Below are 27,000 nucleotides of genomic sequence, written 5' to 3' on the forward strand. Positions count from 1 at the left end.
GATGATACGTTCTGAGGCAACTTTATATCCAGTATGCAACTTAGCCTACTCTCAATTATTTTCCAAGAAAATAGTAGTACGACCTCGTACGTGGTTTAGACTCGTGTCAATTTCCATTAGCGTTGAGCCCGCCCTGAAGTAGAAAACACCATTGTGTGATATTGGACAAACCCTTGCAATTTTTCGCACGCTACATATTAACGTGTGTATTCATTATGACGTGTATGTTTGATGCTCGCAATCCGGAGCACGGGTAATTCGATGAGATCGGGCAAGCAATGCCGATCGTGCGGGTAATGCGCGCTTTTTTCCGCACTCACATTCGCTACTACTCTATTCTGTTTCTCTCTATCTCGCTATTCAGAGTATGCAGGAACTTTATTTCCCCGAGGATCACTTCGAGAGTTTATCGCTCGAGGTTTACGTCGAGGCGTTCTTCCGTCTCGGTATTCCCCTTGCCAAATCTGCCTCTTTCTTTCCTCCTCTACTCCGCCCGGTTTCCTCCCTTTCTTTTTTGTTTACACTCGCTACTTTAGCCCCTGACCGGCGGTGCCTCGGAAAAGCTCATCTAGCCGGTTCTTGTTCTTGTTATTCTCCAGTCCATCTCCCCCGTCTCTTTGAGCCTCCAACTTCTCGTTGGCCATCAGTCCTCGCTCTTCTTTCCAGCACATTCTCACTCCGTGGATCAAGGAAATCAGCCCTGCGGCACATACGCGCAGCTAAGTATTGTCTCTTTAAGGGAAAACCATCGCGTGTCTTCCATTCCTTTAGTGAGCTTTTCTTTGTGCCCTTTTCTCTCATTCTCTTTTCCGTTACGTCCGGCGTTCATTTCTCGTGAAACATCGAATTGTTCTCCTCCACCAGTACACTTTCCGGCAATTCTTCTGTTATCGTTATTCTACGTGTCCAAGATCATTTGTAGGTTTATCTCGACGGGACTCTGTCGGCGAATGTCGAGAGGAACATTAAGTTCGTACTGGAATGAATCTTAACGGCGATCCATTTGAGCTATTGACGTAGAATCTCCCGAATGAAGGATGAACTCGTAAAGCTGTTTCTTTTCAACGTTCTTTGATTGCGCCCGTTATTATATTATATCCAACATTTTCCCATTCGTGCTTCAACTCCAAGACGCTTCGTCTTTCGCTGAAAATCTTTGTTTCGAGTTCAAACAAACGCAGTGATTCAATAATGCAGTAATTTTCACCAATTTCACTCCCATCTTTATTTAATCACAGAATTTTCCAGGAGCTTAAAACTTTGATGGATCCTGTACGCTTTGTATGGGCGCAACCAATAGATGACTAATGCACGAAGCCCAATCGGAAATGTAGACTTCATTCGGGAGGCGTGTTTCATCAGTAAAAAATGAGCAAGAATCGGCTTTAGGTGCTTTCATTCAAGACGAGATACTGCCTTGTACTTTGGGGATGCATCCGATAGGTACTCACGAATTCCAAGACAGATCACCCCAGAAGAACCCCCGAGTGGCGAAGAAAAAGAAAAAGAGACCAGGACTAACGGAGATAAAAAAAAATAAAAAAAAAAGTAAAAAAAAAGCAAAAGAGAAAAAACGAGGCAGCGGTGAATGGAAGGTAGAAAGGGAGAAGACAAATATACGCGAGCTTTCCCAGCACATCGGACTATCCGAATATCGGTGATCGAAAGTTTTATCCTACTGGGAGATATATAAGAAAACCACACGAACGCACACACATAAACACACACGCACACATAGCAAAAGATATCAACTCGCTATGGCCATGGGAATTGTTGTCTACGTCTTTCGTTTTCATATTATACACGTATATCAGTCTTATCTTATTTCCAAGAATCACTAGTTTTTCTTCAATAAATCCTATTGGGATCACGAGTCTTGATTTTTAATATCCAACTATTCGTTAACGGCGTTCTAAAGGAATTATAAATCACAGCGAAAACTACCGACAATCAAATTTTCGACATAAGCATACATGAAAAATTGGAATATTTTGTGTATTTAGAAGAACTGAAAATCCGGGTCTCCGTGTTCTCGATGCAAAGTGTTATTCCGGTAGCTTTATAACGGTTGTATCTGCAGAAGATGCAAAAGATAATCTCTGTTATAATGATAAAATGATTGATCGCAATCCCGATGAGATATGAGAAATAATGGACGACTGATATTCCATTTACTAGCAGGCGCTATACGAATGAGGCTCAAAGCTTAAAATGCGAAAGTTGGTTGAATGGGGAAAAAGTATGTCAAACGCAATTCTTCACGACATGTATAACATTCGCATTGGACTCACGTCTCGTTGAATCGTTACAACTGACACGTAGAGCTTGCATCGGGATAGTCCGTTGATGCGCGAGTGAGAAAATGCGCGTTTTACGCCACCTCAGAATATGTCAGGTAGCGCATGTATAAAGGCTGAATGATGAACGAGCCTGACCGGAAGAGAGAATGACGGAGTACGACTAGAGTCGCGTTGAGGGCATGTCCCAACAAAATGAAGCATATCCTACGTCTTCTTGCTCGCATCATCGTGGGTGCAGTTCATATACAAGGTGCTTCGTGGCAGATAATGATCACTGGACAAAACTGAAACAAAGGATTGGAATCTGAGCCGGAAGTCGAGCTACCTGCTTCGGAGCGGATCTGTTGCAGTAATCTGCAACATAAAATGACTAAGTCTGCTCTGGGGTCAGAATATTCTGGCTAACGCCATTTGGCATTTGTGAGGAGCCACCCGGTATCGCGCAGCTTGGCGTTCAGGCGTGTGATCCGTGTATATACATGTATGTATGAACATGCTGGAAAGAAGATCGCGTGCGCCTCAAGTCCAGACAGAGGAAACTCGTGAACGAGCAGAGTGCCTGGAGAAATTGAAAGAGATAGGAATAATAGAGGGGGCTATAAAGAGAATACGGATGAAAAGCACGTTCTCTCGTAAGAAGACATGTTTTCCTATTTCTTTTTTTCACCACTTCCTCCAAGCGACGAGTGAATTTTTCCGAAGCTTTCGTGCTTTCTGATATACTCGATGCATTTGACTTACGAGGGATACTTCCGGCCAGCGGTCGTGAGTGACGACGACTTTGTTATTTCTCGTATTTCACATCATTCAAAAATCAGGATTCGTTTAATTACTTATCGAGGACAAAGATCACTTTTTACTGTTGAAATCCAAAGTTGGATTCGAAGGTCGATTATTTTCCTGCTTCGTGTATAACGAGACCTCCTTCCGGTGGCAACTTGAACTGCGCGCGAAGCCGAATCGTTTCCTCGACTCTTGATATCCCTACTGGCTCGTTTAACGATATGAATCGATAAATAATTCCACTTTATATAGGCCAACGAAATAAAAATAAAGTTATTCAAATCCCTCTCAACGTGGAATGAATATTTTCTCATTTTTCATCTTCATCATCATACATATATACGCGTAGGCAAAACAGAGGCCATAATGATGGATGCGATCAAGACGGAGGATCGACGATCCCATACGTACTCTGGCAAGGCATTCCCTAAACCTATAAAACGCGATTTGTAGGCAACAGCGTCTTTTACCGCTCGTTTTTCTTTATCACCGATGAAAATAGGAGAGCCGCTACTATTTTATTAGAGAGATGTATAAACACTACGGAGATAAAATGAACAACGGATACCGGCCAAAGAGGTTTTATCGTTGCGTGTGCTCCGAGATGAGATGTAAGGGTCACGGAAACGTTCGTATATGTTTATTGACCACACGCGCTATACACACTCGCTCCTGTTTTCCGCATTTACAGAGCAGGCATCACGATCTCACATTTTTATGAATCGATACCCTTATATTTATCTTATCGTTTATATCCAATATTGAATATTTGACAAATCCAATAAACGATGTTTGTATTTCAAGACATGTCTGCGACCACCAAAGCGCATGTATTTCTTCATAATCCTTTTTTTCTGCGGAGTTCTCAGTCTATTTTTATCACGGTCTTTCTAAACGTTTACCTTCCTAATGTTTTGACAGTACATGATTTTACGTACTCGGTATATTTCAATGCACGAAGGGACGATGTAAAGCCCAATTAAGAGTGTAAACCGTATGTTTTTTTTCGAATTTCTCAATTTTTCTACTAAACTCACGCCGCGAGATAGCCGCGTCAGATTTTTGGGAAACGAGCGTTCCTTCAGCGAATCTCGCTCATCGACGATCGCCGAATTTGGACGATTGCACGGTCCAAAAAACGATTACGAATACAATGAATACCATCTGAGAATTCAGGTGCAATTTTCCAAAAGATTACAGAAGAGTCGCATTGAAGGAAAGGAGAACGAGAGAAAGATCATTCAACCACACCGATGTCATTCATTGTACGAGCCGTTCCCTAGATGAGATTTTTCGAGCCAGGATTTACCGTGAAATTTCGTACAGCACAACGGAAAGATTGAGAACTATCCATCCACAGAAAATATTTATATATACACATACATCTGTGAATGCTATAGAGGAGAATAAAGAAAGCTGATCCTAGGTCGAAGCGAAGCACAAAAAGTCAACTCGCGAAGAATAGGAGCGAAATGGAGAAACTTGGAGAGTGAAGGGTTCAAACGGGTTAGAGAAGCGAGCGGGGGCAAAAATACCGTCGTTCATTTGAAGAGGTCGTAAATGGAATAGAAGCAAAAGGCAAGCGGGCAGGTTGGCAGGTTTTGCCCCTCGCTGGCGGTTACGGGCAAGCAGAATCGATCAGTTTAAAACTCTTCGCCAAACTCAATTAAGAATTTGTAAGGTGCTAGTTAATGTATACATATCCATATATATATATATTGATAATGATGTTCGAGGAGCAAAAGAACGGAGACGTCAAACTCTCTGCGTATATATTGATGACGATCTGCTAAAGGCTTTACCCACCTCACTTCCGTTCGATGTGTTAGATCTTATAAGTAACGCTCTTTATTGGCTACTTTACGTACTTATGATTTATAGGCCACGGCTGCTCGTATAACTGTATCGGAGGATAGGGGAACAAAGAGGAACTTGGTACGAAAGTTATTTCACTTCGCCCATTACATTGTTCTGCGGGCTGTGCAATTCGCCATGGAGTTTACAAATAGTCGTTGATGGCTAATTGTCTTGCTTGATCGTTGGCTTTTTTATGTATACGCATGAATGCTGGGCTGCGCATCACACTTTTGGAAGATTTCCAGAAGAGAGTCTCCGAGGGGACGATGAATTGAAAGAAGATATTTGCCAATGCAATGAAAAAGTATTATTTGTGAAATTACTTTTTCATTAATGGAAGCATGAAAAATTGTGAAAAAGATAGAAATCAGTGAGAATTATAACACAACCGTGTCTCTTGAATGGGACTGTATATGATCGGTGTGTTATTTTGTGGCCATGGAGTGAATAAATGAGCAGTAATAAAGCTGATAAGTAGTGGGAAATTGATACTACGAAAAGGGCGAACTAATTCGATTAGATGCAGTAGAATCAGAAATGCAAACGTAGATAAGAAATATGCCTGGATTTCTGCATGTTGCGGAAAGAGAAAGAGAAAAAAAAGAAGAAGAAAAAAACGGAATATATTTCATTACTTTTATCGTCGGACTATCCGTGCACGGAAATCCACCGAATGATTCAGGCTACAGATTGTCAGATTAACGATGAAGTGGCATGCAATCGAGCTATACAAGTAACGCCCCGAGTATGGAATTCATGTTTTCTCGTATACGATCCTTCGAAGCGTCCCCTGTGATATTCCGGAGTCTCAACTTCTCAGACTGTCCATCTCGCGCAGTCACGAATGTGTCTACTCACACATCTATGTTTATATCGATACATCAATTGTCTACAAATAAATGGGTTCAGCTTACACCACTTTCCTCGGTAACTCGCCTGTGGCTCAGTCATTCTTGTTTATTTTACAAGTACGAACCGGTATTTTTCTCATAATTTTTGCGTGTACGATAACTGAATAGTCCTTAAAAGTATTCGGATAAGAATACGGCAAGAAATTTTCAGAAAAGCGCTTTTAACGTTAAAATAAATGGACGGAGGAATAACTGCGGCCGTTCAAACTAGGCGAATGTTTCTTTGCATTGCTTTTCGAATGGCACTCTGCGGGTCTAAAAGGCCCATAGAAGAACATGATTTCGTAGCAATCTGCATACTTGCTTTTTTATGTGGCACAAGCGTTAACAGGCACCTTGTTAACTATATCTCCCGTTTGATCTGAACCACTCGCAAGAATTAACGCTCTCTAACTCGAAGTTTTGCGATGAGAAGGGAAGTTCTTTGGAAGACGTGACTCGCCGAAACAGCAAGTTCCCGGCATGACATCGATTCGAAGAGCAAGCTATAAATCCTCGATAAACCGTCATAGCATCTTATACGCGAGTCGTTGGACTCTCCACGCTTCTGTAAATACCATGATAACAACCTTCGGTGTCCGAACGACCTTAAGCGAAGGACGAGAAAACACAAGTTAGCAAGTAGGATGCTAGCTATGAAACATCATCGATGATTGCCTAAATTCATTAGCTCGTAAGCTCGTGCTATGGCACAAGTGGGCAAAGGATCCAAGGCTTTAAGGACTTACTCGAGATGAAACTCGCTTCCACTATCCCTCGTGTGTACTGAACTATGTGGAACAATGCTTGCTTGGGCAAGCAGCTCCCCAAGCGGTTCCGCAACATTTCTCTCTTTGCATGCATCCGTACACACACTTGCCTATGTGTCGATACGCTTTTATGTACATTGGAAAGTGGGTCGTTTCATCCCGGATCAGCCTCCCATTGCTCAACAATGATTTTCGAGATAATCAAACCACAGAGATGAGTATTAAAAGTGATTGATTCCGAAACATGGCTCTGCCACTCTGCGGCTACATGGGAGAAAACCTCAATCCGAGTTGGACCTTTTTCAATTCGACAGACAAAGCACAAAGCAGGAAGTTCTGCAGTTACGAATACCACTTACTTCCACAATTTCGAGTGAATGTTCACTAACTTTCAGATTGAATCACGATTGGCTAACGCCCCGGTGGTCTTATATACACCTTCGCATGGCTCTCTTTTAATGCTATCAACATCCGACATAATTGGATTAACACACTCAACTAGAAGCTCGAAACATCATTCATTCTAGAAATCAAATTAACCTTTTTTCGTCGAAAGTTTTGACAGAGTTTTGAGGTATCCTCGTGGTCACAGTTCGTTTTCACCGACGAATTAACTTTTCCCTAACCTTAGTGGTTTTCTCGTTGTTTCTAAGGAATCCTTGAAACAGAATTCTCTGTTTCAATTAAGTGAATATTCCCCCTTGTAGGGGAGAGTGAGGTAATTCCGGATCCGGGGTAAATATGGACAACGCAATACCTTTATATTCCGAAATACCCACCCTCGCGCACTGGAACTCGTGCAATAGTCTTATCGATGTTCAATAAACTCATATCGTATGGGGCGTCGATTGATATATTTTCGTCGAGGTAGGACCGATCGTAAAATCTCGTACATTTTGATGTAATTTTTGCCAATCAAATAAATTGATGAATCTACAGGATAAACGGTTTCGATTTTATTGAGAAAATAAATTTAATATCCTAGTTCTATATGAATATCATAAACGCAGTTCAAACTTTGGCTTTTCCCACCATTTTTTAACTATTAAATAACTCATGAAATTTCGCAGTTTGAGGAAATTCCGGATGCTCTGTTGTTACCCCATATCAATTGATTTTTTTCCAATTTCAGTTACCTCGTAAATACATATGAAAAAAAACATCAACTTATGATATTTAGTGCATAAATAAAGCAGTGAACGATGTGAAAACAAAAAAGTTATTTTTGCTTTGAAAAATATGAAGATCCACCATCCGAAGAGTGGATTATGTGAAACGAGTGTGAAATGTGGGCCTTCAAAGTTGCACAAGCGAAATTACAGGTCGAGAATTTCTTTGGGATATGTGTACCAATTTCTAACGCAATCTAGATTTACCCCGGATTAACGGAGTGTTGTCTTTTGCTAAATATTTAACAATTTTTTTTATCCATCAGTTTAAATTTACATTGACAATCGCAAACAAGATATCAAACAGTAAAATACATCGAAAATTCATTTTGTAAAATATCATCATGTGGTTCGTTATTAATCTTGACGGTTCGTGGAATTTGAATTACGTGACATAATTTGATTTAATCTGCAGCATGTGCGTACAAAAGAAAAAATAGTTTGCAGTTCTGGTTCGTTGCTCTGATTCTGATGTACACCGTAACGAGAGCTTTTCTACTGTATCGGGAATACAGAAAATCCATACTCAAGGTACTCTGATATAACTACAGCAACAACGGATTTTAGAATACTCTTCTAGGCTCTGCGCAATCTCGAGCATAGTCTTGACATGCTCTAATCGTGTTCCAAGACTTTGGTCAGGTCAAACAACCTGTTTTCAACACGATCCCAACTCCACAACTAGAAATCTCGATTTTCTCGGATTTACGTCCATTTCCATTAGATCCATCTCGCTCTGGCCAGTTAGAAATGGCTATATTCTCAGACTGCGTTAAGGCCTCAATGAAATTCATCGGAGTTGGTCGAACTGAGGTCCTTTCTGTTCAACTCGTAAATCCAATGACAGTATCACTGGTCATAGAATATGTAGCTGTGATATTGCGAAATAACAAAACCATTTTTGTGTTGTATAAAGTAGAACTTTCCATGCCAGAATTAAATCTTGAGTACAAAGTTTTGGCATGGTAAATTGACAACATGAATTGTGAATTAGTTATAAAGAGCTGCGAATAACAATTGATTCATACGTAAACGCTTACGACTGCCTGTCCATAGGAAATATCGATCGTCAGGGAACAACTTATCGAAATATACGGAAAAAAAGCGTCTGCGACACGAACGTAAAAAGGTTGTAACGATCGGTCGTTCGGCATACGAGTCGATGACGATCAATCTATTATGGTTGATTCAATTACGTCGTAGTTTTATCAGATTGACGTGGACGTTATCCGTCCAATGACATATTCAGCAGTTCGAAATAGCCTCGATCATGTTCTCGATACATAAATAATTCAACACTATTCAATGGCTTATCCGTAAAGTGGTTTATAAATTGGTAAAAGCTTTGATTTGCCAGTAATATTGAGAGTCGAATATTTTTTTCTCCGTGCGCTATCGCTGAAAGCAATGAGAGTAGAAATACCGCTCTGAAATTTATATATTTGTATCGATCTCTCGAGTTTTTTACCCATCAATCTTTTGATAGATGATCGGATTTTATCTAATCACCGTACGATTGAAATAACGTCAAATTCTATAAACATTCCCAAACCTATAAATACAAATGCAATCATTTTTTCATTTCTAGTTATTAAACAATTCTGCTCGTATATACGAGACCGTAATACACACCAGGATTGGAATGAAGTTTTTTCTGTTATCGAACTCCGATTCCAAAGCGAAAATTCTGGTGTTTCGTTGTGTGCCAATTGTGTGGAATAAGGTGATACATTGTACACAAAAAAATATGTTCCGAATTCGTTCTTTTCGCGAACCGAATGGATGGAGAGTCAGCTTAACAGAATAGTCCAAAGTTGTTTCGTGCCAGAGCTACATTTTCAACTTGCCTCGTCGCTACGAGAACTGATATATCTGTAGGGTGCTGTTCTTTCGCGCTTTTTAGGCCACATCGTTGAGAAACGGAGTCGCAATTTTTTCCTTTTTTTCGTCCCAGGAACAATCTCATGTGTATTCGTGCGGGTGTGTGTCTTGAGAATTCTCGTACCCGATACGTTGACGAGTTCGCGTGTCCGCTGGTACGCGTCGAATCAATACTTCTTGCACGCAATTCTCACACAAACAGCAACGTTTTATTGTTAAACTCCCAACTTTTCTTCATTTTATTTAACATTCATAGCGTTGTTCGCCTCTCCCTTTTTTCCTGCTCATTCTCTCCACATTCTTTCCACGGCGCCAAGTTTCTTCTGTCAAAAAAGACGTGAAATTGACTCATGAAGTTTCACGCATCGCTGTACGTGCGCTAGTTTCGAAGGAGCCCGCAATTAATCGATTCTCACTTTTCCTCGAAAGTAACGAACAATTTCCGCCAGTTTTTTACTCTCCGTTTGAAAACTGTGAGGTATTTCACGCTGAAAAAGATTGAATGTCGAATACAATTATCGAAATAAAACCTATTTAAACGAGCAAACAAGTTAGATCCGTTTTCAACGCTGATGGTCAACCGAGCAATTTTCGTTTCGATTAAGAAAAGTCCATGTAACGGGGCTCCGGTTGTGAATAAAAAGAACTGAAAACGTGCGATCAGTGTGCGACCTTTCCATCAATAAAGATGAAATTGAGCCGTGTTTCTTCTGCCATTTTATTAGCTCAGACAAAGATGAGGCAAACACCGTTTGACATTCTTGTCTATAGTCTCATACGACCCTTCAATCTTGCAGCCATCCGGCTATGTTTGAATACCTTGACTCAGCTTTCTGGGATGTCACGTAGGCGTAGACGCATCACCTGTCAACTCCGTGACATATTGCTCCTATAGTTGGAAATAAATCGGCCGGCCGAACTCTCCGAAAAAGCTAAAAATATCTGAATAAATTATTCGCGATACAACCGACTCGCATCCAAATACAGACAGCGCTTCCTTTTCCCAGCTCGAGCACGGATATTTTCATCTGCGCTGGCGAGACGATTTACTATTTTTGTCGGACCTATTAATTCTTGGATACCCACTGATCCGAATGTGGTCGTTAAATATTTAACCCCGATTGACCTCATTCTTGAGCAACCACTATTGTTTGTGTCTCGATCTTTTTTGGAGGAGACCGCGCAACAGTATTACTATGTACGTGCTTTTCTTTGTCCGCTGGTCTCTCCGACTCTTCAATTACGCTCGCACGCTCGGCCTTTTCTCGTGATGTTCGGCTTCATTTGTAACATATTTCTCAGCGTTTTAATGAAAAACCAAGATGAACGTTTTGAAGTATAAGAACTCCCCTTTCGATATCGTTTTGGTAAATTGAAATCGCACTGTACCTGTATAGCGTTCGGGCCTGCTGGAATATTGCATAGTAAAAAATTTAAATGACCACAGATCGAAAACTATGCATCGGACAGTGCCTGCTTTTCGTAGAAATAAAATTCATGATAAATACTAATACTTGCCGGGGGATCTACGCTACGACTAAAAACAAAACGGAGTTATGAATTTTTTAAAAAACTGCATTTTCGTCGGTTTTTAACGATTTTCTCCTACACAAATATTCCGATCGAGTCGTTCGACCTTTCATTTTCTTCGTATTTTTATTCTCTACAATTTATCCATTGATACCATCACGATTACCCTGACAGTTTCCATTTTATAAGCAAAAAACTAAAAAATCGATTTTTCCCATAAAATTGTTAATAACAAAGCTATAAATAAGATACTCGAGTGAAAAACAGGTTGCTATGTCATATGAAACCATTCTCCAAAAAATGGCGTAGCTGGTTTTCTGATAAAACTTTTAACATAAAAAAATCTCTGTAGCTTGGCCTCTGTATCAGAGTCCATTTTTGATGAATTTTTTCAACACCGCCAGGTTTCTGGATCATTTTATTTGTAAATTCTGTACCGGAACGAAGCATAACTGAATGAATCCTCGTGTGATTTGCGCGAAGCATTCTCTCAGCAGACGAGCTCGAAGAGGAAGAGAAATGCATGGATTTCCGAGGCTGCAGCAAAAAGAGTTCAGCTCGCCAAAATTCCTGGTAATATTTTTTCCGGCGGACGCGATAAAGCCTCTTAATTAACTTCCGATGGAACGAGAGTGAAAAAATAAAAAAGAGAGCATCGTAATAAATCATGAACCTCTCTTGGTATTCGCCACGTAATTGCTATAGTATCGGTTTTCATTCAATTAAAAAAATATGGACTATTCGACCAGCTTCAGAATCAGAATTCAACATGAATAATGCAGCGAATATACAGTCGTTGAAAAACCCTAAATTACAAATGTGTCGAATATAAATTCGACACGAAAGGCCAGGAAATCGTTTGGGAATTCGTCCATTATGTGTATTCATTCGACGATGAATAAAAAAAAAAAAAATGGCCATCGTGTGTACAACTCTTCTTCCTTTCAATGTCATCCCGCGTATTTTAATTACAAAAATAAAAATCCTCAAAACCGCGTTCATTTCAACGATAATAAAATGAGCATTTGATGTGGGAAGGTATCCGCATGAATAGCGATGTGCGATAATTTTTTCGTTCAAAAGTTCTCGGTATTTTCATTGATGATGAAACGAATGCTGAAATGATGTTATCTAATGGTTAATTTATCAAAAATCTGATTCCCTCGATAATAATCGTTTGAATGGCTTCGACCATTGCTCCAAACTTATACCAATGCACGCTGCTCCGTGTGATATCGATAACGATAGAAAAAGATATGAGAATCGGTCAACCGAACGCTCCCTTGGATAGAACCAACGTCGCATTGTTGGAACCACGGTTCAATTCATTTGCAATGGCTGTGATGTATATCGTTGTTTAGAATTTGTTTTTGCTCCTAAAAATCGATCCGAAAACTGAGTACACACTCAACGGTTTTAGCTCCTCATTCCGGCTAACGTTAATGTCAATGTCCGACGTGATTTTCATGCTTACAGAAACGAGCTCAGATCAATTTTAAATAACCTAATAACCCTTTGCGTTCGTATACTAAACAATACGCTTAGATAATTAGGAATTGGATCAGATATCGACCGAAAACGAGGGGCACAGTAATCACAAGAGTTCAAATAGACCGGGTCACAATTAACTCATGTTGAACGGGTGAGGGTTGATCCCACTGTTGCGAATAGAAGTTTTCTATGCCACAGCACTTGGTTACGACAAAGTATACTTCATACACGCAGCAAATAAGTTAATTATACTTTGAACCGATAGCCATAGTGGAGATCTAAAAATCGGGTGGGGATAAAATGTTAGAATGACTTAAATTTTAAACAGCTAAAGTCTCGAGTTTATAAACTTTGAATGATAATATGGAAACAGATGAATTCGAGTAGAGCTTTGAATTTCGAAAATAAATAAAGTAAAAACTTCAAGGTTCGAAGCACGTTTAAGTAGAAGATAGAATTTAACAAACGCCCATAGAACGACGAATAAAATATCGTTTTTTCGAAAATTTGTCTATCACTCTTTCGATTCATAAATTACTACAATCAGCAGTGCAGCGAATATTCACAATTTCGAAAATATAATAACGAAAGACTGAATGTTACTGAGGTTGAAATGCTGAAACACCAAAAAATCGAACCGTCAAAATGGCGAAACGTTGGAACGTCGACCGAACAAAATAAAGAAATGCAACGGAGCTCAAAAGACACGCGTCTCACTCACTCACTTATTCAGACCGGTGATCTCCAACTTCAAACATCGCCATTTTGACTTTCGTCTTTTTCGAGTCATCGCTATTCTGCATATTGAAGTTTTACAGGCTCGAAAAATTCACTTTCGATTTTATGCTACTCTGTAATGTGGTCTATAACGATAAAATAACTACTCTGCATTTTGAATTCGAAAATACGAACTTTTAACATTCGTGTAGTCTGTTAAAATTGCATTCGAAATGAAAGCTATCGAAATATATAATATTATCGAGTAAATACGAATTCAAAGAAGGAATATTCGGTTAAACATGTAATCTGCTGAATAGTCGATCGGAAATAAAAATTTCGAATTACTTATTTTTCTCCAATCGGATATTACAACTTAAAAAATTTTGAAATATCGACCGTTCTACAATTCGGTTATTTGATATATTTTATGGTAATTTTTTTTATATGAAACGACTTTTGAGGATCAAATGATACGGGGATAAATTAAAAGATAAATGGAGGAAGTACGTGGTTTCAGTGATTTAAACTTTCGTTTTTAAACGTCTCTTTTTCTGGTTTTGAAGGTATTGTTAAAAATTGAATAGAGCGTGATTTACTCCTACGAAAAGCAATTATCAGGTGGTTGAAAAAAGGAGGAATCTGAGTATATCGGGAAATGGGAGGGCCAGAAAAAAGGGAAAAATGTGGAAAATGTAGGCCGTCGGTAGCTCAGTTTATGGAGAATGATTCGCCAACGCGAGCTAAGCTGTCAGGATTGACACCCCCCACCCTCTGTAGCTATCCTATTTTATGCCTCTATTTTGCTGCTTCCCACTCGTCTATCGCCATTAATGAGAAACACCGCGTCAATCGACTATCGGCTTTGAAAGTTATTCACAACGCGTTCCTCACGTATCTTTTGATGTACAAGAGATTAGTGCAAATTTCAGGCTCCACCATGATAATTACGGTGGTTTATCGCTCCGGAATTTGGTCCAGATTCGCATTACGAAGGAAATGATTAGTCGAAAATGCTCGAATTTTAAATGTTTTCCAAATATTATCACGTAATTACACCGATTATAAATGTGTGTCTATGTGTGTGTCAATAGACGCGTACGAAAGCGCCGGTTGCCTCTCTATAATAGCTCGTTAATAGTATGACCGAGAGTTCTCATTATTTATAACGATAATTGCATTCAAATTTTATGTACACTCGGCCAACATCGATATCATAATTTTCCAGAATGCCGTACGATTATAGCTTTTGCTTTTACGGTTGCAATTTCATAATGAATGCAAGGAGACCAATAAAGTATTGAGAATTAAACATCCACATTAATTATTTAATATTGGATCGGGGGCCCTGATGACACGAGAGAGATAAAAAATATTGCGGAATCTGTTGGCTGTTATTGCATTCCTGTCACTTCGAAAATATATGCAGAAATGAAAAACTGTAAAATCGTATTAATCCAATCCCGAGTATCGTTAATCTCATGGAGTTTTTAAATCGTTAAAAATTAAATAAATCGAACGGTTTGTCGCCCGACTTTCGAAAGGAATATTGAAAAACGCGATGCAATCTTATTTGGAATGATTAATAGAACTGCCTCTCCGACGTACTGACATTTGTATCGGAGCGATTGTTCGTTAAGCGGAAGCCGGAAGCGCGCTACCGGCGAACCAAGAGCCTACCCAACCCTTGGAAAAGCATGTTTACTCGTGCTTGCGATCCATACTCAGAACACCAATACCGCAATCACGTAATGTTGAGGCTCGCCGCACAACTGGTTAGGGATGAGAAAAGGGCAGGAGTGAACGACGAAAGCGGTGGGGGATGGTTGATCGGCGCGTCGTCGTCGCTCTGTGTAGCAGAGAAGCGAATTTAGGCAGACCGCGACGCCCGCGAGAACTGAAGAACGGTGACATGAGATGATCCCCCCACACAGCCCAGAAATAGACACGAATTTCTCACCCCTCGAACCCTGGCATTTTACATCCTGCTGGATGATGTATCCGTGGGTAGCGAGTGGTTAAAAAAAAACACTTCCATTCAATCTCGTTACTATCGATCGAATTCGTTTACGCTTCCCGTTCGAGAACAACAAATAAAATCTTCGTGCTAAATGGGGTCGGCGTTTTTTCGCGACCCATGCAGCATTCATGAGTGCTTCTAGGGAATATGATTCTTCTATTTTCATCGATAGAGATCTGGGTTGAATGTGTCCTATGTAATGGAAAGACAAATATAAATGCCTCTGAACAACGACGAAGGAAATACTTTTCAAAGTAATTTTTAGTGTGTTTGTTCATCCTTCTGTCATACGTTTATTTTCGAGCTACTCGCATCGTTATTGTTTGACTGTCAAATAAGCGATCCACTTTTGAGCAATAAAAATAGCGAGGTAAACACCGCGTGTGTAAGTGAGCAAATAGCCTCTGCTGTCATACTTCTGTATTTTAACAGTCAAATATGCCACTTACTCATACACCATTATTTTTCGTCCTCTTGATTTTTTCCTTCGTACATCTCATGGGTTTCTTCCCTCCCTTAAGTAAATTTGAAATATCCCTTTTATGCCGAGTATCCGGACGGCGCACCGCCTCTACCCAACTTCCTTCGTCTATACACTCTTCGTTTTCGAACAAAAGAACTCTTACAATGGCTTCTGGCTTCGTCGGCGTCTTAAAGAAGTAGCGAGAGTTTCGCTCCAAAGGATCTTTTCACTAAGAATTTCGGTGCTGAAGATTTTTCCTCGCCAATGTTCCTCAAGCAGCAACTCAAACCGCTCGTATTTGTAATCGTAGATGCTAGCGACTTGGAGTTTGTTACACGATTGTTTCTCGTTGAAAACTGGAAAACGGTGGGAGTAGCGCACGCATACGTACATGTATGAAAAAGATTTACAAAGATTTTACAGGAACGATGACTCCGATGGCCTTTGAGAATCTTTCGTTGCTGTGACCATTGCCGAGGCAGTAAATGTGAGAATGTAATATCTTTGAGTGAATCGTTACAGGCAACCTTTTCGCACCAGTGCCAGATGGTTCCTCGCTCCTGTGCAAACGTTCCATCTTTCTTCCAACATTCTCTTCGTACAAAAATATGAAATATGAGGTGCTCTTTATCAGAGACATTTGAACTCTGTTTGTGAGCCCCTTTGCCAGAAAAACGTCGTTCCATTCAGACCTATCCATAACAGATTTAGCTTTTGATCCTACTTCGAGAGAAGCTCATTAAGACCTTAGTGAGGTCTGATGCGGGCTCGCGCAGAAATATTCTTCTTCATTTTTTCATAATTTTCTTGTTTCTCAAAGTAGGATATTTCTAAGATTACACACGTTCTCCAATATAGACCTGTCAACGTGGGATTTGCGTTGGCGGATATGAGAATATTTAGCTTATTTTTCAAAGTTCGACTAAAGGTCTGTTCATTCGAGATGGACGCAAAAATAGACATGCCCCAGACAAAAGTTCATCCAAAATTGATGACAAATATTCGAGCGTTGTCGCCACAACGATTTATCGTGTATATCCCTGCTCTTCGGATTCGATGAATTATTTCTCTCGACGGATCTCCAAGGTGGGTGCAAAGATATACGTTTATGAATATTTTGCACAAGATATAGGTATTTTATGTTCCTTCCTGTAAACAGTGTGACTACGTGTCTCTTTAATGGCTACATACCGACAAGTCCATATAATATATTCCCTTTCTCGATCATAAGATCCCACTTGACTGAGCATTAGCTCAACTGGATATTTCAACGATCCACATACACACACATACACGTATCTACTGAAAAAACGTGGTGAGACGTCCTTGCAAGGTCGTCCTTGGTCCCTGCTGTGACCCCATGCTACAATACACAATAATGATAGGATGACAGTGTTGATAAACGTTGCTCTGATCCCTCGAACAAATAATAATACTAACAACTGAGTAAAGTGCCAATAAAGATACGAATTCGATGTTGTCCTGTATCCACAAATTCTCCAGAGCACAAATTTTTTATCTTAACGTAAAACGTCTAGCCGACTTATTAGTATTTCTTGGTTGAAACACGAATCTGCTGCTGCTGCTGCTCTCCAACTACGGAAGGAAAACTTTAGGCAGAATGTCATGAATCGTTGATCCTCTTGCAGTAGAATCAAGTTACGAGGCCCGCTAACATCCATTCCGTGACAACGAAAGTCGTATTGATTAGTGCGATGGGCGAACGTGAAAAAATTCATAAACTGAGCATTATGGCGACGCGCGCCGTAGTCTACACGAAAGGGTTCATCCGACAGACACACCTCGTAGTACACGCCATGTGTGTATGTCCGACCAGTGGTAAGCGCTGTAACTACAACATATGGACTAGACCTAAGGTGGATAATGTTCAACGTTCATTTAGTGCGTGTACATAATAGGGCTGCTCTTCTCTGTTCTCACAGGCTACAGCGATATTAATGCTTGTCCTTGCCCCAGGACTGTCCTCTCTAACTATTTCTTGCATGCTCGCTCGTACGAAACAGCTCGTTCGAGCCCGTCACGAGCGAATGGATTTGCCTACCTACGTTTAATGGTCGACCTGTCAAACCGACTCATCAGCCAAGTGGTACGAAATAATGAATCAATTCGAAGAATTTGTCAGCATGAGAATAGAGGCATGGTGTTGTTAAGTGATAAAACGGATCGATGGGAGGTATGATGAGTCAAACATTCCGTATGTTATCAGATAGAAATGGGAATGACGAAACAGTGACGACCATAATTAAGGAAGTTGAGGCATTAAAATGAAAATGATGTCACCGCTTTTAAACCGATTGCATCTTATAAAGTGAAGTGTAAAAAAAAATCAGTTAAATTTTCAGACAGTTTAGGAGCGTCGTTGCTGAGAAAAATCAATAACAATTTGGGCCAAATAACATGTAATCTTATGGAAGTCAAGACATATTCAGTGATATCTCCGTTAAAAATGATGCTAAAAATATGAAATTTTTTGGGCAACATGAGCAAGGCTTGCTGAATAATGTCAATTTTTTTCAGATTTATTAGGAGATTTGCTGAGATTATATTAATAATAATCTGTTTTCCGTGCAGTTTTTTGAGGCTAGGATCGTCACTGTTCGTGTTTTCGACTGAGCTTTCACCAGTTTTTCGTTTTATTTCCCCCAACTTTTCTTTAAAGTGTATGCAACATTGCCAAACTGTAAACTGGCCTAACTTTTGAAAGGTACAGGTCATCACTTTTGGGTAAAAAAAATGACTGTACAGCCTCAACTTCCTTAAGACCTTGCACACTGAGAAAAAAAATTGTTTATTCAATAGCATTTCATATGTTATTGGAAGAGTTTTCTTGATTCAACTGCAATGCGATGCATCGCATGAAAAAGCCTCGTCGAAACATTTGTTGCTGCAAAAATGCGAGTGGGAAAGAAGCAGCGAAGGATCACGTTGAATTAAAACGATGTGTGTTGAATCCACGCAGCATCAACCGAACTGATGATTGAGATTACGAGTTAATGAAACAGTGAATCAACGTGATGTTCGATTAATTTATCACCGGATAGATTACAGAATGGATACATTAATGATCATGTGTAGGCATGCTCTACAAAGTACTTTGCATTTACATGGAGCTCGCAGTATCTTCGAACGATTCAATATCGTCAGATAAGGATCATCATCACTGATCCATCATTCATCCAAAATCGCGATTGCCTAAGAGCATGCAGAGAGCTACACTGTTCACGTAATTCAATAGCAACCCTATACAAAGTATAAATAAATCATCCTACGTATATTTGATTGATTGAAACGAGCGGGGATTGCGTTCGAGTGAGTGTAAATACGATTGGCGAAAAGGACGAAATTCGGATAGAATTTTTCTCTGGTACTTTCTCTTGTTGGTAGTCGCAAATGATTCACGCTTAATCGGTAACTCGAAACGACCTACACAAAACTGACACCTCAGTTAAGGACCGAATCTCAGACGATACGCATTATACATTTATGACGAAATGGCTCTTTCTTTGTCCCTCGCTTCGCAACCGAATTAAACATGCTCGCAAAAAAAGCTCCAACGAACCTAAACATCTGGGCCTTGCTAAAATGCTCGGTGAATCCCTCGGCGATTCCTTCACCCTGAAGGATATTGAGTACGGATTCTGCCAAGGATGGTGTTCGGGATCCCGAGGGATACTACGTCGATTCCCGAGGGCTGCTTCGTCGCTGGGGATTCTCGGGGTATACTAACAGGATTACCAGGGACTACTCGGGCTATTTCTCAGCCCTGTATGCATGTATATATACAGCAAATTTTTGAACCCCAATATTGAGCCGCCTGTGGAAACAGTGGTGTATGTGTACTTAGGTTCAAAGGCGCTTCACCCGTTAAAATGTAAGCCTGGAAAACGATTTTCCACAGGAAACTCAAAACTTCACACCCTTTCTCAATTTAAATTGCAATGCATACGCAATATTATTATCGACTCTTTATCACGAAACTGAACTCAACGGATTTTTCGATAATCCCATTTTCTGGTTATTTTTTTCATGGCAGAAAAGGGGATCAATGGAGATACGATAATGTTTCGATAACGTTGCGAATGTGGAGCATAATCAGCGAAAAGTATTAAAATCGTTAATCGGATTTTGAAAGGTCAACGCGACACGATACGAAGTACTCTTAATTGAATCGATCGGGACGTTAATTAGGGAATAATTCATCAAATACCATTACGTGATTTTCCATTTTATTCAGTTAAGTTAATCGGAGATATCTCAAAGGCATTGAGATATCTCCGCTGATTGAATGCTATAAAAATCAACTATTTTATTGTCGATTTATCAAAGTGCGTGGGCGAAATAAGGAATTGCTGGAAATTAGAGAAACATTTTCGCCACATTAACTAAGCCGAGGGCGTGAATGTTTCATTGGTACATGAGTTCATTCTGCATGGATCTATCTCATGTCAGATAAAGAAGAGACAGAAAAAAAACAAAGGAAGGGAGCATGAAGATGGTAGGAAACGACAAAAAATTCTACGCAGCTCCATAACGACTTTGGGAGAATATAACGCATGTCGCTTTTCCCCACCTCAACTTCTGCGTACATTAAACACGTATTTATAAGGGTGAAGCTGGGCTTGTTTCTTTTCGGTATAAATAGGAGGTTCACTAAATAGGAAGACGCGTGTAAGTGTTTGTGTACGTGCATGGGACGAAGAGCAAAGAGGGCGGATAAAAAAGAGGGTGCGAGGGGTGGTTGAGCAAGGGAACGTTTTTAACCGTGAAAGATAATGTATCGGCCCGAAAGCTTTATGAGTTTTGGGTGTGTGTGTGCGCCTTAATATAGACGTCACATGGAGATATACCCGCGAGGCTGAAATCTCTTTCCACCCTTTATACATATATTTATATATATATAACGGTATGGCCATTTATATAAAGCGTTAACAAACGAAAGGGCTTAGCATGGGTGAATTTGGCACGTAAAGATTCGTGAGATGCACCCTTTTTCGTAGATGACAGATATTCATGTGTCCGTAAGGCAAGCGAAATTCGAGGCAATTTTTTTATTCCCTCCTTCTTCCCTCTCTCTTTCTCTCGCGCTCACTCCTTCTCGACTCCATTCCTCGCACTCTGAAATTCCGTTGATTGTATGAGATTGAAAAAAATATTGCCATCTACGCTTTACACGGTGTGTGAATATATCTCGTGCTCGAATAAACATTTAGGGGCGTAGTAGCGATACGTACGTGTCAGCTACGAAAAAAAAAGTTTCGTCTGCCTTCCGGGCGTGAAAAAGCAGGGAAGAACGAGCAATCCACGAGAGATGGGGTGGTGCGAGCAATATATTGGAAGGGTAACCGGTGCCTGACGAGCCGAAGGCATTTTCTACCCGCTTGACGCTTCATTTTAAAACGATGTATCGCTTCATTATAAATTATTATTCACCCAACATCTAGTCGATAATTGCTCGAAAACGATCTCATATAATGATAATCCTGTGTTTCGCCACTCATTTTGAAAAGGGAAATAGTGATATTTCATGAGGTGACATTTTTTAAGGACTTCAGAAAAACGGTCCTTTATCAAATGTCTATGAACGCCAAGCGAACGACTCGATCAGCCGATCATCCATCGCGTCAGAATTTACGTAACTGAACAAAATCTAAAGAAATCACCGTACCTCCAATTAAGGTAGTTCGATAGCTAAATGTCGTTTAAAAAATGGGGTGCAGCCCTCTTCCTGTGTCAATATTATTACTTGTGAAATATGTTCCAAAAATCATTCGAATTATGGTTAATGATCAGTAAACTAAAAATACATGGTTAGGATATTTTACTAAAATTTCATAATTGCTCGTGATTTTGGAATCTTTATATTTTTTCTTTTGCGTACGCCCCCGCTAGAATACATCTTCATGTCGTATGCGCATATACGAACATACTAATGAACGCTCAGAAGTGCGTGAATCGTGGCAACACTGTACACAGGCAACTGTCTGAGACGAGCGCAGCGTCCTAAAGTATAGTGATAATCATGGCTTGCCTCGCGTGACGGCGTTGCCACGTCGCGAACCTTGGAATTCTCCCACTCAAATTTTCATACAATTTTTATTACAATAATTTTTTTCTCAAAAACTAGAAGGTAGATGATGTTTTTTTAAAATTTTTTCTTCAGAAGATACTCTAACACTGTGTTTTTTTAAATCAAAATCGTAAGAACCATCCTCGAGTTATTTCGATACACATTTTTTGTTTGACGATTACCATGTGTTCAGACGGAGAAACCATAGAACTTTAACTTGTAATATCTGAAAAATCATACGGTAGAAATAATTTTTTTTAAATCGATTCGTTAGATTTTTCTGCGTGACATATATTTTTTTCAAAATTTCCGTAACAAATGGGATTTTGCTATTGAACAACCTTAATACAAGCTTTGGAATGTTGTTTGCGCGAATTCTTAAATGTTTTTATTCCCTGTTGTTGATCGAAAAAAGTTTGAATTAAAGTTAACTTTTTAATATCCTAGAGCAAACAGAAGTTTGAAAAATTTCGGATTTTTCGAGTAAAATATGTCATAAGTTCCACCGAACCAATAACATATAACCGTTTTCGCTCGAGGGCAAATTATGCACAGTAATGTAGTTTAATCAAACAGACGTCATGTTAAAGTTAAATAACGACGGTCTGCTTAATTAAGTACGAAACAAGGTATGAGTACAGAGGGTAGAAAAGTACGTGAGAAAAAGCATAGACGGGAAACGGAGATTCATATTCTCAGGATATTTACCCAAATCTCCATGTAATATATTGCTCAGGATTGACCTCAAAGGTATCAAAAAAATATTGGATGTCATGCTGGTTCCGCGTATTTTCTTTATGAAACCGTACGGCTATGACTTTTTCAATTTATCAACATTCTTTCTCGAACCAGTTATTAATAAACCGACGTCAATAACGTTGTCAAGAGATATGAAAAGTCGATATTTCATAAGATTTAATATCAGGAGCATATCAAACCGATATTTTCGACCATTGATATTTTAAATCTACTAAAGCATGTAAGCACAAATCAACGGTAACTCCAATTCATGTTTTTCTGCGTATTTCACAATGCAGTATTTTGCAAATAACTAATAAATTAAATTCAAAACTCATTCCGTTGTTGAAGGGGTTCGTTCAATGTCATCTTATTTGTGCCAACGTAAAAAAAAAAAAAAAAAATTTGTTGCACAGTTCAAAGGCAAAGAATGATAGCAAAGCACAGTTTTTTCGGTAGGTACATTAATAATTAAACAAAGATTAAACAAAATACGAACCGTTATAGAATTACGAGTCTGAAGCACTGGAGTAGAAGTTACCTGGATTTTGAAGTGTAATTATGCCGTAGGTACTAGGCAGGGTGCGATAAAATTTGATGAAAGTACAGATGCAGAATGGATTCTAACGAGGTGAATTGATCAACTGAGAGAGGCGTTTTTAATTCGTAATATTCGTCCGACAAAACCGTGTTTCATCGAGCGTGTAATAGCTCAATAATTTCATATCGGCGATGGAGTTGTTCCACGTCAAAGCTTCGATAATGATATATCGCAACAGTTAATTTAATGAGTTATAAAATCAGGCTGAAACAAAATTGATTTGATGAAACGAACAATGAAGTTAATTCCTCTTAATTACCCTTGTCGAATCGATGGAAAACCCTTCACCGACTCATCGAATTTCCTTTATCCTACAAAAATCCATCGAGAGGTCCATGAGAAAAGGCACGAATTCCACTGAAAAAAATTCATGAAATATTTTCATCGTTCATCGAATTTTCCACGTTACCAATTTTTCCTAACCGGTGATAAAACTTCGTAATCCTTCCACAGTTTCACATCCAAAATCCGAAGCTGTTGATCAAAGAAATATGGACTCAAATTAGCTCCAAGAATCCTTGGGATCTCGGGAATGATAAGTGGTGAAAATTCAAACCAGATGGTGGTCTCCTCGAGATTGTATATCATACCAAGGAGATTTGGCCTTAATGTATCTGGATATATATTCTGTATACTGTAGTCTGTAAAATATATATATACAGTTTTTTCATGTTCTTGTTTACCGATGTATATTTATGTCTATACATACAGAGTGATTTAGCACTGTCTCTCAGTCTCTCTCATGCACACCCACGCTTACACACTCGCTCTTATCATCATCATAGATCCCCTGATAGAACTTTCGGCCATTGTCATATATATCCATTACACGAAGCTATATATATGGTAAACGGTAAAACGTCGACGCGAGGAAACTCGTTTCTCGAACTCGTCGTGCTACCAATCATAATCGTCGAAGCTCGGTGATGCGAAGTTTCGGAAAAGTGGGAATTCGTGTACCCGTGGAGAGTTAGGTATAGCTGGGAGCACCTGGCCTAGAGTTATAACGTGCCCGTTGCCACACACCACACCCATTTGTGCACAGACTAATGTACTATGACATATAGTTTGTTATATACCACCCAATACGTATAATCCTATCCGTACATGGGTTCCCTCATGCGAAATCGAATGATTTTTTGCCCGAAGCTTTTTTCCCAAAGATATTTCGCAGACACGCTTCTTGAGATACGAGAATTATAACAAAGGTGTGCTTTTTGCGCTCATATATTTTCATAATACGGTACTTTTTTCTCTGCAGGAAGATTGTCGCGGGGAAAAAAGTTTTTTAGAGATTCAAGCGAAATCTGGAAGGTATCTTTTTCGAGATTGCGCCGAAAATGATTATTTATTTATGAAAGGTTCATTTCGTGCTGAGGAACATTTGGATCTCGTCAAAGGTCATAACGACCCTGGGGGAATAAAAACGTGTCAACATCCAAGGTGATTCTCATGTTTCGTGTACAGAAACAAAAATTAAGACACTACTCGGATACGCTATCACATAAATATACTTGGAGGAACCCATATACGTGTGAACGAGTATTTTGCCCATGAGCGTATCCAGAGTTCGACGAGCAGATCGTCGCGAGATCCCACAGGGGTGCGAGGAGTCCCCGTGCCGAGCGCAGTAGAGTAGGTCAGTATATACGTAGACGTCAGTCACTCATCCATACTCCCTCTCTCTCTGCTGTGCTCCCATCCCGGAGGTATAGACCTTCCGACCACAAGAGCCATCTTTCAATTCGATCGTCGTTAATATGTAAAATTGAAATTCGATAGCTTTTCGCCTGCGATATTTCAGGGCAACGACTTCTGACCTGAGCCGAGGTACGTCCCAAGTTTTTTATTCCCATTTGCTGAAGCTGCGATCTCATTTTTGTTGTAGGGACATAATATGAGGTAGATAAAATGTGACACACGTAGACTGGAATAAGAATATTTCTGGGAAAGCATCGATTGCGAAAAATGTTATACTGAGAATCCACGCTTGTGCATTAATTTCGTATTAAATTTCCAGTTGCGATGGCGAAATCTTGAATATTCATTTTCGCGGTTTAGACCAATACACGTTTCTCTCTGTACCGAAAATATTTTGAAATTCGAAAAACTTGTAGCGAACTCTATTTTCCATAAATAATCCACCGGGCCTCTTACCGAATTAAGGAAGCTCGGTCGCGTAGGGCCGGGTTCTCTGGGTGCATGAACGGGGCACCCCGTTTTTTTTTAAATGCGCATATTTGCATTACCAGAATGCATTATAAAACGATTATTAATCATTTAAAACAAAAATAATCAGTCACACATCAATAAAAAAAGATCAAAAAAAAAGGTACAGTTTGACGTTACGATCCTGCTCACAAAAAAGTGGCAACGTCGAAATATAGAGAAAATAATTCAACAACTAAAAATGACTTGATTTCATACAGAAATACTCAACGATCTATTACGATTTTTTTTCGGTCTCATTACCTGTGATATATAACATTATCTATTATTGTTGGAAAATAAGTATATAAATTGTGTTAATCGTTAAAACTTGTCGTTTTTATACAATTAATTCGTTTTTTTAACCTCTATGTACGCGTATACACACGCCCGGACGTGCGTGCATTTTTTTACAAATTTCAGGTTAGACAGTCGATACTTCAAATATCGCGCATGCGCTTCAGCGCTGTGCTGAACATTTGATTTCTGCGACGTTGCAGAATCGTCTCACCGTCACGAAACGTCCCAGAACATCGAGTTTGTAGACATTTTAACAGTCAATATCTTTTTAGTTAGGTCGATAACTCCAAACTTTTTTGATATATTCTGAATCCTTACGATTTGGAGAACAATACTCTATTTTTTTGTTTATTTCTGTTGCGTAAGTGCATATATATCCCTTAGAACACGCGTTTTGAGAGTGACTCTTCCATAAGACCCGTGTTAAAAATCCTAACTTTCACTATTTTTTTCGTTCTTAAATGGTCGATGACCCCATCTGAAATTTCGCACATGTCATTATTGATAATCTAACTATGAGATATTAAAAAATTATTTTTTTCTGTTGCGCAGACATTCGCGACCGAGCCTCCTTAACTTTTCGCAGAACGTCGGTGTGGATTATTAGATCGTATTTACAGCGAAGCCTCGACCGACTTGCATTATTTTAAAGCTGCCATATTCCCAAGTGTCGTCATCCCTTATTTATAACTCGTTACATTTCTCGTGATACGGTTTTCATCGCTCCTGACGCAGAGGATAGTCGCTAGGGTCCCAAGAGCTTGAGCTAGTTGAATAGCGTTAATTGATAAATCATGACTGAGTGAAATCGACTAATGTGACTTTGGCGATACCTCGAGGCTTTTGTAATTAAATAATCGTTGTTTGAATGCGATTATGCGGGGGCAACGTCCGGAAATTTGAATAAAATTTCAACGACGCAGACACGAAAACGTTTGTTAAAAAAAAGCGTAGAATTATGGAGTCGTATAAGTTACAAGTTTCCTCGTTTAAACGCTAGATATGTGCACTTAAATTTTACATATTTTCTTGAAACTCCGTTTGCGAAGAAGGCTTTTCGAATGACGTTGAATATTTGTGAGTACTTGAAAACGCAGATATGACCAGCCCTCCCTATAGACGTTTATTATCACGTGCAGATCGTAACTTCGAAATGTTTCTAGCAACGTACTTTTCTTCATCTTATCATATATA

At 39.5% G+C, this 27,000-nt stretch overlaps 1 protein-coding gene across 1 annotated transcript in view; it reads left to right on the forward strand.

Moving 5' to 3' along the window:
• dpr12 (defective proboscis extension response 12) overlaps positions 1 to 27,000 on the forward strand; it is a 127,516-nt gene that overhangs the window by 9,737 nt on the left and 90,779 nt on the right. The gene's annotated exons all lie outside the window — the stretch shown is intronic.

This window comes from Venturia canescens, chromosome 7 (assembly GCF_019457755.1).
Source record: "Venturia canescens isolate UGA chromosome 7, ASM1945775v1, whole genome shotgun sequence".
NCBI lineage: Eukaryota > Metazoa > Arthropoda > Insecta > Hymenoptera > Ichneumonidae > Venturia > Venturia canescens.